This window comes from Centruroides sculpturatus, unplaced genomic scaffold, assembly GCF_000671375.1.
Source record: "Centruroides sculpturatus isolate CEXI.00-Female unplaced genomic scaffold, Cexi_2.0 scaffold453, whole genome shotgun sequence".
NCBI classification, from domain to species: domain Eukaryota; kingdom Metazoa; phylum Arthropoda; class Arachnida; order Scorpiones; family Buthidae; genus Centruroides; species Centruroides sculpturatus.
In genome coordinates this window covers 80330-92694 of record NW_019384758.1, presented here as the reverse complement: position 1 = coordinate 92694, position 12365 = coordinate 80330, and the positions used below count along the sequence as shown (strand labels likewise).

The 12365-nt window shown below is 30.0% G+C and overlaps 1 pseudogene; it reads right to left on the bottom strand.

The window, feature by feature from the left end:
- Nucleotides 1-10197: 10197 nt before the first annotated feature.
- LOC111628734 lies at nt 10198-10997 on the bottom strand (annotated as a pseudogene).
- Between the last annotated feature and the right edge of the window lie 1368 nt (nt 10998-12365).

Genomic DNA, 12365 nt, shown 5'->3' with positions numbered 1-12365 from the left:
TATATTAAAATTTGTTTACAAATTTAATAATATTATTTATAATAGAATAAATTAATTAAAGAAACAAGTAAAGCACTTAGATATTTGTTACTTGATTTTGGCTCGTGTGAAGTATTGTTATACAATTTTTGTACTTTTTAAAAATAATTTTTTATGATGCTGAATGAAAAATTTTATTTTAAATCCCTGAAGAGATTGCCAGAGATAATTAATTAATACGATTTTACCAATAAACATAAAAAAATAGATATAAAATAAAGAGTTTTTAACAACTCTTCAGAAAAATCCCCAAATAATAACCAGCTAGACAATAAACGCTTACTCGTCTCAGATGTCAAAGGTCACACCTCCAAAAGGGGAAAGGAAAGGAGAACACAATAAATTATCTGTCAATTAGAAATTTTATAAAATTGCTCAAATTATATACATACAGTCGCTCTTCCTATAAAGGCCACCTCTATACAGCGGTCATATTTTATGTTTTAGTCAAGTGGCCGCTGTTCAGCGATTTGACTGTATGTGACTACGATTAAACAATAAGATTATTAGTTTGTTATGAGTTATAAGACTATAAGATTGTACATTTATGAGGATATTTTATGCCTTTTTCGGTAATTTAAAACAGATATTAAGATGCATTTATAATAAATTTTTATTTTTCCTTACCTAAAATCTTTATATTTTGAAAATGTTATTATTGTTACAGATTTTTATAAAAAAAATATTTAAAGTTTTAATTAAGACAATAATTAAACTAAACTTTAATTCGTTACATTATTATCAATTTTAATGATATTTCCAATAGTAAACTGTAAACAGTGTCTTTTATGTATGTGTAAATCAGTCAAACACTTTTAGAAAATTTACTTTTAAATAATTAAATATCTTAATTAAAAACAAAATAAAGGAAAGGAAAAATTAATTATTCATAATTTATCGTGTTTTTCATAGAGCATGGTATTCAATTATATTCATCGATCTGCGAGTAGACAATATTTATCGTGGCGCCATCTTTCGTTCCATAATCAAACAAAAGAAAAGTTTATCAAAATGATTTTGTAGTTTTTTTTCCTTCTATTCTAATGTGTTACTTTATACAAGCAACTATTAATACGTAATATAAGATATTTCTAAAAAGATTAAAATTTTTTTTTTAAATATTAAGCTTATATTTTGATAAACTCGAGATAATAAACTGTGAAATTGCAAGAGACAGTTAATTAATAAAGTTTAAATAATAATAGTATAATAATAAAAGCAAAAATACACGAGAAAATATTAAATAATAAGAATAAAATCATAAATTCTCCTTCTCAGACAGTAAATACATCCGTATTTAGATGAGTACACCACTAGCTGAGTGCATAACACAGTTTCGCGCCTTATCAACCTGCTTCCCATGCAAATTTTTCCAGGTTTTCTTTTATATCAAATATCTAACGCTTAAATTACAGCTAGTTTCCCATAGAAAGTCCTACTGGGAGGCAAATCGTTCATGTCGTATGTCATAAACCCAAAACAAACATTTAGACGAGAAATTTAAGCGCATTGCCATTGGAAATTTTAACAAAGTAACTTAAAATATACTCAGGATTTCTGCTAGAAAGTGATTTAGAGTAACAGCTCAGAAAGAATTGTTTACCTTCATCAATTATCATGAATTATAGAGCTTGGATCAGTGAATATTGGCGCATCAGTGAATTTTCATCCGAAAGGGGAGGGGTAAAATTATCTCGGCTGTATTAGAGATAAAACTATAGTTCCGAGTAAAGCTGCAGAACACGTCGAAATTAGTGCACACTTCACTTTGTTCAATAAAGAGAATGATCACATACTTCCAAAAATTTGTGTAAGTTCGGCTTCCCAGTAGTGCTACTTTATTGATTACAAGCTTTAAGTAGTTTGTGATAAATGCAGCTTGATTTTATTCTTACAGGACAAGTACTATAATTTCGAACTTAACATTTTAGCATGCTCGACACGAAAATACGTAAACTCATCCATTTAGCAATACCTAAAGAAATCGCTCACCATTAACAGCAACACGTGTGTATTTGTTCAATTGTTGAGTCATGAACATGGGAAATTACTGTGTCAGGAATTAGTGTTGGTCAGGCATCCATAATTCGCTTTTCGAGACCTGTAATATCCAATACTGATATTTCATACTCACAATCTTTTAAATATCTCCACAAAAATCCACAGAAATAAGATCAGGAGATGTTCGATGTCACTGTAGTGGACCATTTGGGCCAATTCACTATTCTCCAAAGTAGTCATTAAGCTATTGTTGAACATTTCTAGTATCACGCGGTGGTACGTCGTCATATTCCAATCAAATAAGCTAGCAATGATATAGATGAGGTCGTCCAGCTATCCATCAATTACAGTTTGCGAGAAATGCAGACACCTTTTGGCAGTAAATGTCTCTCGAAAAAAGAACCAATGAGACGATCGTATCAAATTCCACATCAAAACGTTCAGAGAAAAACGAATTTCCTGTTGTTTCTGTAGCTCAGTAGGCCTATATATTACGTGCTGATCCATGGTGCAAGTATATGTTGCAGATTTTGGATTTGAATTATGGAGGCCATCAAACACTAACACCAGACGACTTTCCGTGTTTATGACTCAACAATAAGCTGAACTAATACATGTTTTGCTGTTAATAGAGGTAGGATTGAGCAATTTCTTTGAGATACTGATAAATAGAAGTGTTTACATAAAAGCGCTTTTGGGTTTATATGTATGCTTGTGATGTGAAAAAATTATTTTAGTCTTTTAAGCACTTAGATATTTGTTACTTGATTTTGGCTCGTGTGAAGTATTGTTATACAATTTTTGTACTTTTTAAAAATAATTTTTTATGATGCTGAATGAAAAATTTTATTTTAAATCCCTGAAGAGATTGCCAGAGATAATTAATTAATACGATTTTACCAATAAACATAAAAAAATAGATATAAAATAAAGAGTTTTTAACAACTCTTCAGAAAAATCCCCAAATAATAACCAGCTAGACAATAAACGCTTACTCGTCTCAGATGTCAAAGGTCACACCTCCAAAAGGGGAAAGGAAAGGAGAACACAATAAATTATCTGTCAATTAGAAATTTTATAAAATTGCTCAAATTATATACATACAGTCGCTCTTCCTATAAAGGCCACCTCTATACAGCGGTCATATTTTATGTTTTAGTCAAGTGGCCGCTGTTCAGCGATTTGACTGTATGTGACTACGATTAAACAATAAGATTATTAGTTTGTTATGAGTTATAAGACTATAAGATTGTACATTTATGAGGATATTTTATGCCTTTTTCGGTAATTTAAAACAGATATTAAGATGCATTTATAATAAATTTTTATTTTTCCTTACCTGAAATCTTTATATTTTGAAAATGTTATTATTGTTACAGATTTTTATAAAAAAAAATATTTAAAGTTTTAATTAAGACAATAATTAAACTGAACTTTAATTCGTTACATTATTATCAATTTTAATGATATTTCCAATAGTAAACTGTAAACAGTGTCTTTTATGTATGTGTAAATCAGTCAAACACTTTTAGAAAATTTACTTTTAAATAATTAAATATCTTAATTAAAAACAAAATAAAGGAAAGGAAAAATTAATTATTCATAATTTATCGTGTTTTTCATAGAGCATGGTATTCAATTATATTCATCGATCTGCGAGTAGACAATATTTATCGTGGCGCCATCTTTCGTTCCATAATCAAACAAAAGAAAAGTTTATCAAAATGATTTTGTAGTTTTTTTTCCTTCTATTCTAATGTGTTACTTTATACAAGCAACTATTAATACGTAATATAAGATATTTCTAAAAAGATTAAAATTTTTTTTTTAAATATTAAGCTTATATTTTGATAAACTCGAGATAATAAACTGTGAAATTGCAAGAGACAGTTAATTAATAAAGTTTAAATAATAATAGTATAATAATAAAAGCAAAAATACACGAGAAAATATTAAATAATAAGAATAAAATCATAAATTCTCCTTCTCAGACAGTAAATACATCCGTATTTAGATGAGTACACCACTAGCTGAGTGCATAACACAGTTTCGCGCCTTATCAACCTGCTTCCCATGCAAATTTTTCCAGGTTTTCTTTTATATCAAATATCTAACGCTTAAATTACAGCTAGTTTCCCATAGAAAGTCCTACTGGGAGGCAAATCGTTCATGTCGTATGTCATAAACCCAAAACAAACATTTAGACGAGAAATTTAAGCGCATTGCCATTGGAAATTTTAACAAAGTAACTTAAAATATACTCAGGATTTCTGCTAGAAAGTGATTTAGAGTAACAGCTCAGAAAGAATTGTTTACCTTCATCAATTATCATGAATTATAGAGCTTGGATCAGTGAATATTGGCGCATCAGTGAATTTTCATCCGAAAGGGGAGGGGTAAAATTATCTCGGCTGTATTAGAGATAAAACTATAGTTCCGAGTAAAGCTGCAGAACACGTCGAAATTAGTGCACACTTCACTTTGTTCAATAAAGAGAATGATCACATACTTCCAAAAATTTGTGTAAGTTCGGCTTCCCAGTAGTGCTACTTTATTGATTACAAGCTTTAAGTAGTTTGTGATAAATGCAGCTTGATTTTATTCTTACAGGACAAGTACTATAATTTCGAACTTAACATTTTAGCATGCTCGACACGAAAATACGTAAACTCATCCATTTAGCAATACCTAAAGAAATCGCTCACCATTAACAGCAACACGTGTGTATTTGTTCAATTGTTGAGTCATGAACATGGGAAATTACTGTGTCAGGAATTAGTGTTGGTCAGGCATCCATAATTCGCTTTTCGAGACCTGTAATATCCAATACTGATATTTCATACTCACAATCTTTTAAATATCTCCACAAAAATCCACAGAAATAAGATCAGAAGATGTTCGATGTCACTGTAGTGGACCATTTGGGCCAATTCACTATTCTCCAAAGTAGTCATTAAGCTATTGTTGAACATTTCTAGTATCACGCGGTGGTACGTCGTCATATTCCAATCAAATAAGCTAGCAATGATATAGATGAGGTCGTCCAGCTATCCATCAATTACAGTTTGCGAGAAATGCAGACACCTTTTGGCAGTAAATGTCTCTCGAAAAAAGAACCAATGAGACGATCGTATCAAATTCCACATCAAAACATTCNGTACCTCTGATACTAAAAGTATAAACAAACTTTAAACATTTCTTATTTTATATATAAATATAATACTTTTAGTAATAAAATATGGTAAAGTTTCTATGGTTTGAAACATTTTATTATTTCTATAATAGGTTTAAACCTTACAGGGATTTGCTTTGTTATTTCAAAGAAAATGGTAACACAAAATCGTATTATATAAACTTTTATTTTACAAAGATTTTCTCCAAAAACAAACATAAGCTTGACGCTATCGCACAATTGATAGAAGCAGGCAACCGGTAAGTATATATTTTTATTAAAATTGTTTTGAAAATTTTAGATTAAATTTATAGAAAATAATCATAAACTATTCCATTATCATAGACTTTCTATTCCTCAATGATAATAATTCGATTTTATTCGGAAAGAAATTAAATAAATTGCATTTTACAAGGTGACCTACCGAATGAGAATTAGATATAATCAATAATCTATATATTTCTAGAATGCTTTTATTATTTGTTAATGCTCTATTTTATAGCCCTATATTCAGTAAGTGTTTTTTTCTTTTCAAAATGTATTATTTAGTGGCTGACTAAATAAAACCAATGAATAATATACTGGTAGTTTGTCTCGGGTTCTCTCCTGATCACATGGAGTTATTGTGTATTTTCTTCACGTATCTAACACGTAAATAAGGGCCAAGTACGGGTTCGCAACGAACTATTATTGTTCAGTAATATTATCCACTAGGCCACAAAAATTAGTAAAAATTGTATTTTTTAATAAATAATCAAGGATTAACACATTAATATTACAAAATACATGAGTATAAAAAGAGTTGTTTATAATTATAAAAAAATTTCTGTAGAAAATTACCAAAGTAAACTGAAAATAAAAGTCTAGTAAGCATATTTAACACATGAATACAAAGGGATTAAATGCAAGTGTAGCTTACGTACTGTAGTTTATTTTTTTACAAAAGTAGTTTAAGAAAGACGTAATTTAGTGTAGACTAATTCCGTCTACAGATTAAAAAAAAGTGAAATTAATATAAATAATCGAAGTTGTTTTGAAAAATAAAGTCGTAAAGATATAAAAAGTGTTTTAGATAATTGGAAAATGGTATATTGTGAGCAACTGAGCTGTTAGGAAGAAGAATGCAGAACGAAGCAGAAAGAGTACACATTAAAGAATTCAATTCTCTAGCGACTTATTATAAATTTATATGCAAATGACGGGAATTTTCGCTTTAAAAATATCAATAAAATGTCATTTAGAGCAATTGTTCTTTTCTTCTCGCTGATGGCAATAACACAGCTAAATTAATAATGCATTTTTTTCTACTTTATTATTATCGTATTTATAAAAAGTTTACTAAATATTTTTACCATACATTTGCTATCTGATGCGGTATAATTTTCTACAGAATTTTAAAATACAGTGCATAAGTGTAAATAAGTATTTACTTCACACACAGAACGGATGGAGAAAGGCGTTATCCTCTCGCTCTAGGGGATCCGGGATCAAATCCAAGCCGGCAACTCCACAAAAATTTAACATTGGCCGTCTGTCCCGAATATGTTTGACCCCATTGGCCTAGACGAACCCACGATGTAAATAAATGAAAAGATCCTCTTAGTAGAAGACACCCAAATAATCAGCACGTATTAAGAATATAGTGCATTAAAACATGTGTAAATCGGATTCGAACGATACCGGATATTATTTCCAGTTTAACAGGTTTCCTTTTCATTAAGGATCCGTTTTAAACAAATTTTACAGTATATACATTACATATTTTTTACATTTTGTAAATTTATATACTTGTCTACGTTTTAACTCGCGATAAATATTGAAAACATCGATAAAAATTTAGAATTTTCTCAACGAAAATCATGAATAAATTGATTATATTATAGTAATAATACGCTCGAAGTATTAAATTAGAAAATTTAAGAAAATTATTTATATTTTAAACGAAGAAAAATTACCTTAATAAGTCAAATTGAAAATAAACAGACGAACTAACTTATTAATTAATATAAATCGAGTTTTTATTATAAAAAAGATTATCAGGAGGACGATCTTATCGAATTAGATGAACATAAGCTTGGCACGGATTGATAAGGTAAATCTCTTGAGTATTCATAGCTATAAGTCATAGACATAATGAGATAATTTCTACGTCACAGCAGGCATAACAATTAATTTTCTCATTACCGTCTCTCTGCGCTTCATCCCATTTAATAGCTTTTGTCGTTACGTACACGCGCTAGATAAACGAAAATACTTAAGGGACTAGGCGATATAACACTTAGTTTCTACAGTGTTCAAGTTTTCTATTCGATTATACAGAAATTTAATTAAGGTTCTACCAATCCCACTGCCACGGTTTAATTATACGGAAGCCAAAATGACGTATGCAAAGACACATTTTTCTTTTTTACATATTTAAGGCCGCTTTATATAAATAAAATTATCTAATTTAAGTTACTAAACTTCTTCTATCACAAATTTTAAAGATAAGTACAGTACATAAATTAAAGAGAAAAAGAGTCGTGTTTACAAGAGAAGAAACCATTGTGATGAATTTTAATTAAAAATCACATCGAAAAGTTTTTAAATATTTGATAATCTTTCTCTGATTGGTAGTTGGATATTAAAAAATTGCGTAAAAATTCAAATTGAAGAGCTAGTATGTCTATTTGTCCGTCCTTCGTTAATCGCCAGAAAGGAATTGGATAGATGACCGGCATGATCAATTGTTATCAGGAGAAGTATGATTTACAGGGGCGAGACACTACTAAACTCGAGAGCAGAAATGGAAAGTTTAAGGGCCGGATGAGAAGTTGTGTTAAAATTTGGAAGTGAAAAACTAAACTAAAGTTGAATGGAAGCTTATCCGCATGTGATGAAACTCAATTGGAAGAAAGTGCTGATGAAGCTTAATTTTTAGAATCGATTTTACTCATTCAAAATAATGCATTTACGAGTATATGATATCAATTTTTAGAAAGGGGGATCAAATTCGGAAAGCAGCATTATGATTGATGATAAATCTATTGATTGATTAGTAAATACTCTAACAATTTTATCGAAGCTTTCGCTAAGATTAATTAGAGATAAAGTAACTAGAAGAAAGTAAAAGTTTATTTTATTTTTAAAACACAAGTCACAAGTATGTCGGGCCTATTTTTTGACATCTGGCCTCTCCCATTGTGAGCCTGCTCGAACTCACGATGGGTATAGAAAAGTATTGCAGGATTAGTAAAATAACGGGCTACCTGCTAAAAGGGGAGTGCTATCTAGGTGAGAAAATGATTCTATTTAGGTGTTAGACACGTGAAGAAAACCGGAACTTTATGTGGCTAGCCCGTTTGTGAAGTCCGAACCCACGTTTAGTGGTTTTGTCCGGTTGGCCACTGATAGGAGGTATGGAAAAGAAGGCACTCTTATTGTTCACAGGGTAGAAAGGGCCAAAAATTAATATAAATAAATAAATCTGATTAATTGGGCTACAGTTTTCAAATTGTAGATTTATAAATTCTCATTGTTGCCAGTCCTTCGTTAATCTCAGGAACGGAATTAGATAGATGAAAATCGAGACCAGATATGGAAAGCGTACGACTAGAGGTCCATATTGACTATATACAAACTTCCGGTGCGGACCGGAAGTCACGTGATTTCAATTCTAAATTTTCTCCAAAACGGAGTTATATAGATAATATGCTTGCTCGATTGTTAACAGGAGAAGTGTGATTTACAGGGACAATAAAGGCCTATATGGAATTTTCAGGCCAGAAGTCCCGATTAATTTAAATTAAAATATGATAAAAAATTGCAGCCCGGCATTGTGACTATATCATAATAACTTTGTCAATATTTTTATATTAATATCTGATTTGTATCCAGTATATTTAAGTATTAATTTAGTAAAAAACTGACATAATTTAAAGCACAAAATACTAATCGCATCTCGTATTATATATTACAAAAACTATAAGAATGTATTCTGAGCATGACACTTCGTTTCTTCCAGCAATAACATATAAGTTAAACACCAATAAACTGAATTTTACTTATACAATAAAAATTCTTATATTTAATTTTAGTATTATTTTTAATTTCCGTAATGAGCTATAAAATTATAATTAATATTTAATTTGAAAACGTGTAAAAATAATTTTAATGAAGATTTAATTATATTTATTGGTTAAAGAGCTAAAATTTCCTGTGATGAGGAGAGAAAGACTGATACTAGAATATATATATATATATATATACATTTTTTTTTTTTTGGATGTAAAATTTATTTTCAGAAGAAAGATCAACATCTAGAGAGAAAAATAAATGTGAAAATTTCTTTTTTATCCACGAATTTTTGGCTTATTTTCCAGTGGAATTACAGAGAATATTTCTCTAGCCTTTAACTGGCAGACAGTATCGGGCGGAATGGTTACTCCTAAGAATGACATATTGATCGTTGGTTGTACAAATAATTGGCTGAATCTCGATTGGTGAGTTAACGAAGTGTAACTAATTACATTCCACTATTCGCTTCTGTATAAATGACTTTCTTTTATTACCTTATTTCTATAATTAGAGATTATTCTCTTTAATGTAAAAAAAGTAACCTGTCGATATCTCATATGAAATTTGATTACAAGTGAGCAAAATTGTAATGTCCCTTCTTTCAGATTTTTTTAATTATATAACAATAGTTATCAGACGATCTTACATTAATTATCTTTTAAAATATGTTTAATGGCGTTTAAAATGTGTAAAAAATTAAAATTTAAGAAAATCGAGTATCTGAAATGTGATTCTACACAATAAAGTTCTATTTTTATGGATTTTTATACATGAAAAATTAAATTAAAATATCAAGAGAAGACTTGTTAGTAGAAATTTTAATTTAATTGCATCTGATTCATCTCAGTTAAATAAATTAAAGAATTTCTTAGGTAAATTTGTAGTAAAATCAACTAACTTGAGTAATGTAAAGATCGTGTTAATGTAATTTAACTTACCGCTAAAAAATGTCCGACTACGTAAGAAAGTCCTATAGATAAAGCTCTGAAACCCATATCCGTTCTGTGAGGATCTACATTTGCTAATACAGTGAGCACCACCAAGAAAGAAGCCATAAATTCCATACCGAAGGCCTGACTCACGTGTACGCCATCAGCGAGTTCGGTGGCACCCAAACCAGCGGCTTCCCTTTGATCCAAAGGAGTCAATCCATATAGAATAATAGCACCACTAGTAGCACCCAAACATTGTGCCAGAACATAAGCCACCGCTCTAGCAGCGGTAATGTGCCTGACTACAAGAAAGGCTACGGAAACAGCGGGATTCATGTGTGCCCCGCTGATCTGGCCCACGCATTGGACCAAAGTGGCCACCGAGAATCCGAAAGCCAAACTGACTTTGATGTCTACTAATCTATTGTAGGCCATTTCTTCTCCAGAGGGTGGCACCTTAGATCCAAGACAGGAACCACAACCCATAACGGTTAATAGCAACGTGGCTAGAAATTCGGTTCTGACAGCCTTCCAGAATTGAAAGGTGGACATTTCTTCTCGACAACTTATTTCTTCGGGGAACGATTCCATGTATCTTCTCATGATCTCCACCGGTGACCTCACTTGATGACTAGAGGTGACGGTGGCCAAACCTTCAGGTATGGATTGTAGTCTGGGCATGGTCCAGTGTCAAACTCTCTTTCTTAACGAAGAATGCCTTCTCTCTGTCTCGTGATAGTTGTATGGCATCCCGGAGTACTGTAGAAACTTCTCCCTCATCGCTTCCTCCCGCGATTGTGAACAGCTAACGGTTTCGTCATTCCCTTTACTTGGTTACAGAGCGAACTCTAGCGACGAGAAATATTTCTATAAAAACTCCCATAAAATCCACAAATTCGCATAGAATTACTATTAATTTTTTTCTAAAATTGATCATTTCTTACCCGGTCAGATAAATATTTATTTTTTAAATTATTTTATTAAGTTTGTTCTAATTTTTAGTATAGTATAATATACGTCTTATCTGAAATTAACTCACAGTATTAACAAAAATTTCTTCTTTACAACATAAAAATCACCAGAAGATTTAAAAAACTTTGTTAAAATTAAATATATATAAGTTGCATATATTTTATATTAAAATTTGTTTACAAATTTAATAATATTATTTATAATAGAATAAATTAATTAAAGAAACAAGTAAAGCACTTAGATATTTGTTACTTGATTTTGGCTCGTGTGAAGTATTGTTATACAATTTTTGTACTTTTTAAAAATAATTTTTTATGATGCTGAATGAAAAATTTTATTTTAAATCCCTGAAGAGATTGCCAGAGATAATTAATTAATACGATTTTACCAATAAACATAAAAAAATAGATATAAAATAAAGAGTTTTTAACAACTCTTCAGAAAAATCCCCAAATAATAACCAGCTAGACAATAAACGCTTACTCGTCTCAGATGTCAAAGGTCACACCTCCAAAAGGGGAAAGGAAAGGAGAACACAATAAATTATCTGTCAATTAGAAATTTTATAAAATTGCTCAAATTATATACATACAGTCGCTCTTCCTATAAAGGCCACCTCTATACAGCGGTCATATTTTATGTTTTAGTCAAGTGGCCGCTGTTCAGCGATTTGACTGTATGTGACTACGATTAAACAATAAGATTATTAGTTTGTTATGAGTTATAAGACTATAAGATTGTACATTTATGAGGATATTTTATGCCTTTTTCGGTAATTTAAAACAGATATTAAGATGCATTTATAATAAATTTTTATTTTTCCTTACCTAAAATCTTTATATTTTGAAAATGTTATTATTGTTACAGATTTTTATAAAAAAAATATTTAAAGTTTTAATTAAGACAATAATTAAACTAAACTTTAATTCGTTACATTATTATCAATTTTAATGATATTTCCAATAGTAAACTGTAAACAGTGTCTTTTATGTATGTGTAAATCAGTCAAACACTTTTAGAAAATTTACTTTTAAATAATTAAATATCTTAATTAAAAACAAAATAAAGGAAAGGAAAAATTAATTATTCATAATTTATCGTGTTTTTCATAGAGCATGGTATTCAATTATATTCATCGATCTGCGAGTAGACAATATTTATCGTGGCGCCATCTTTCGTTCCATAATCAAACA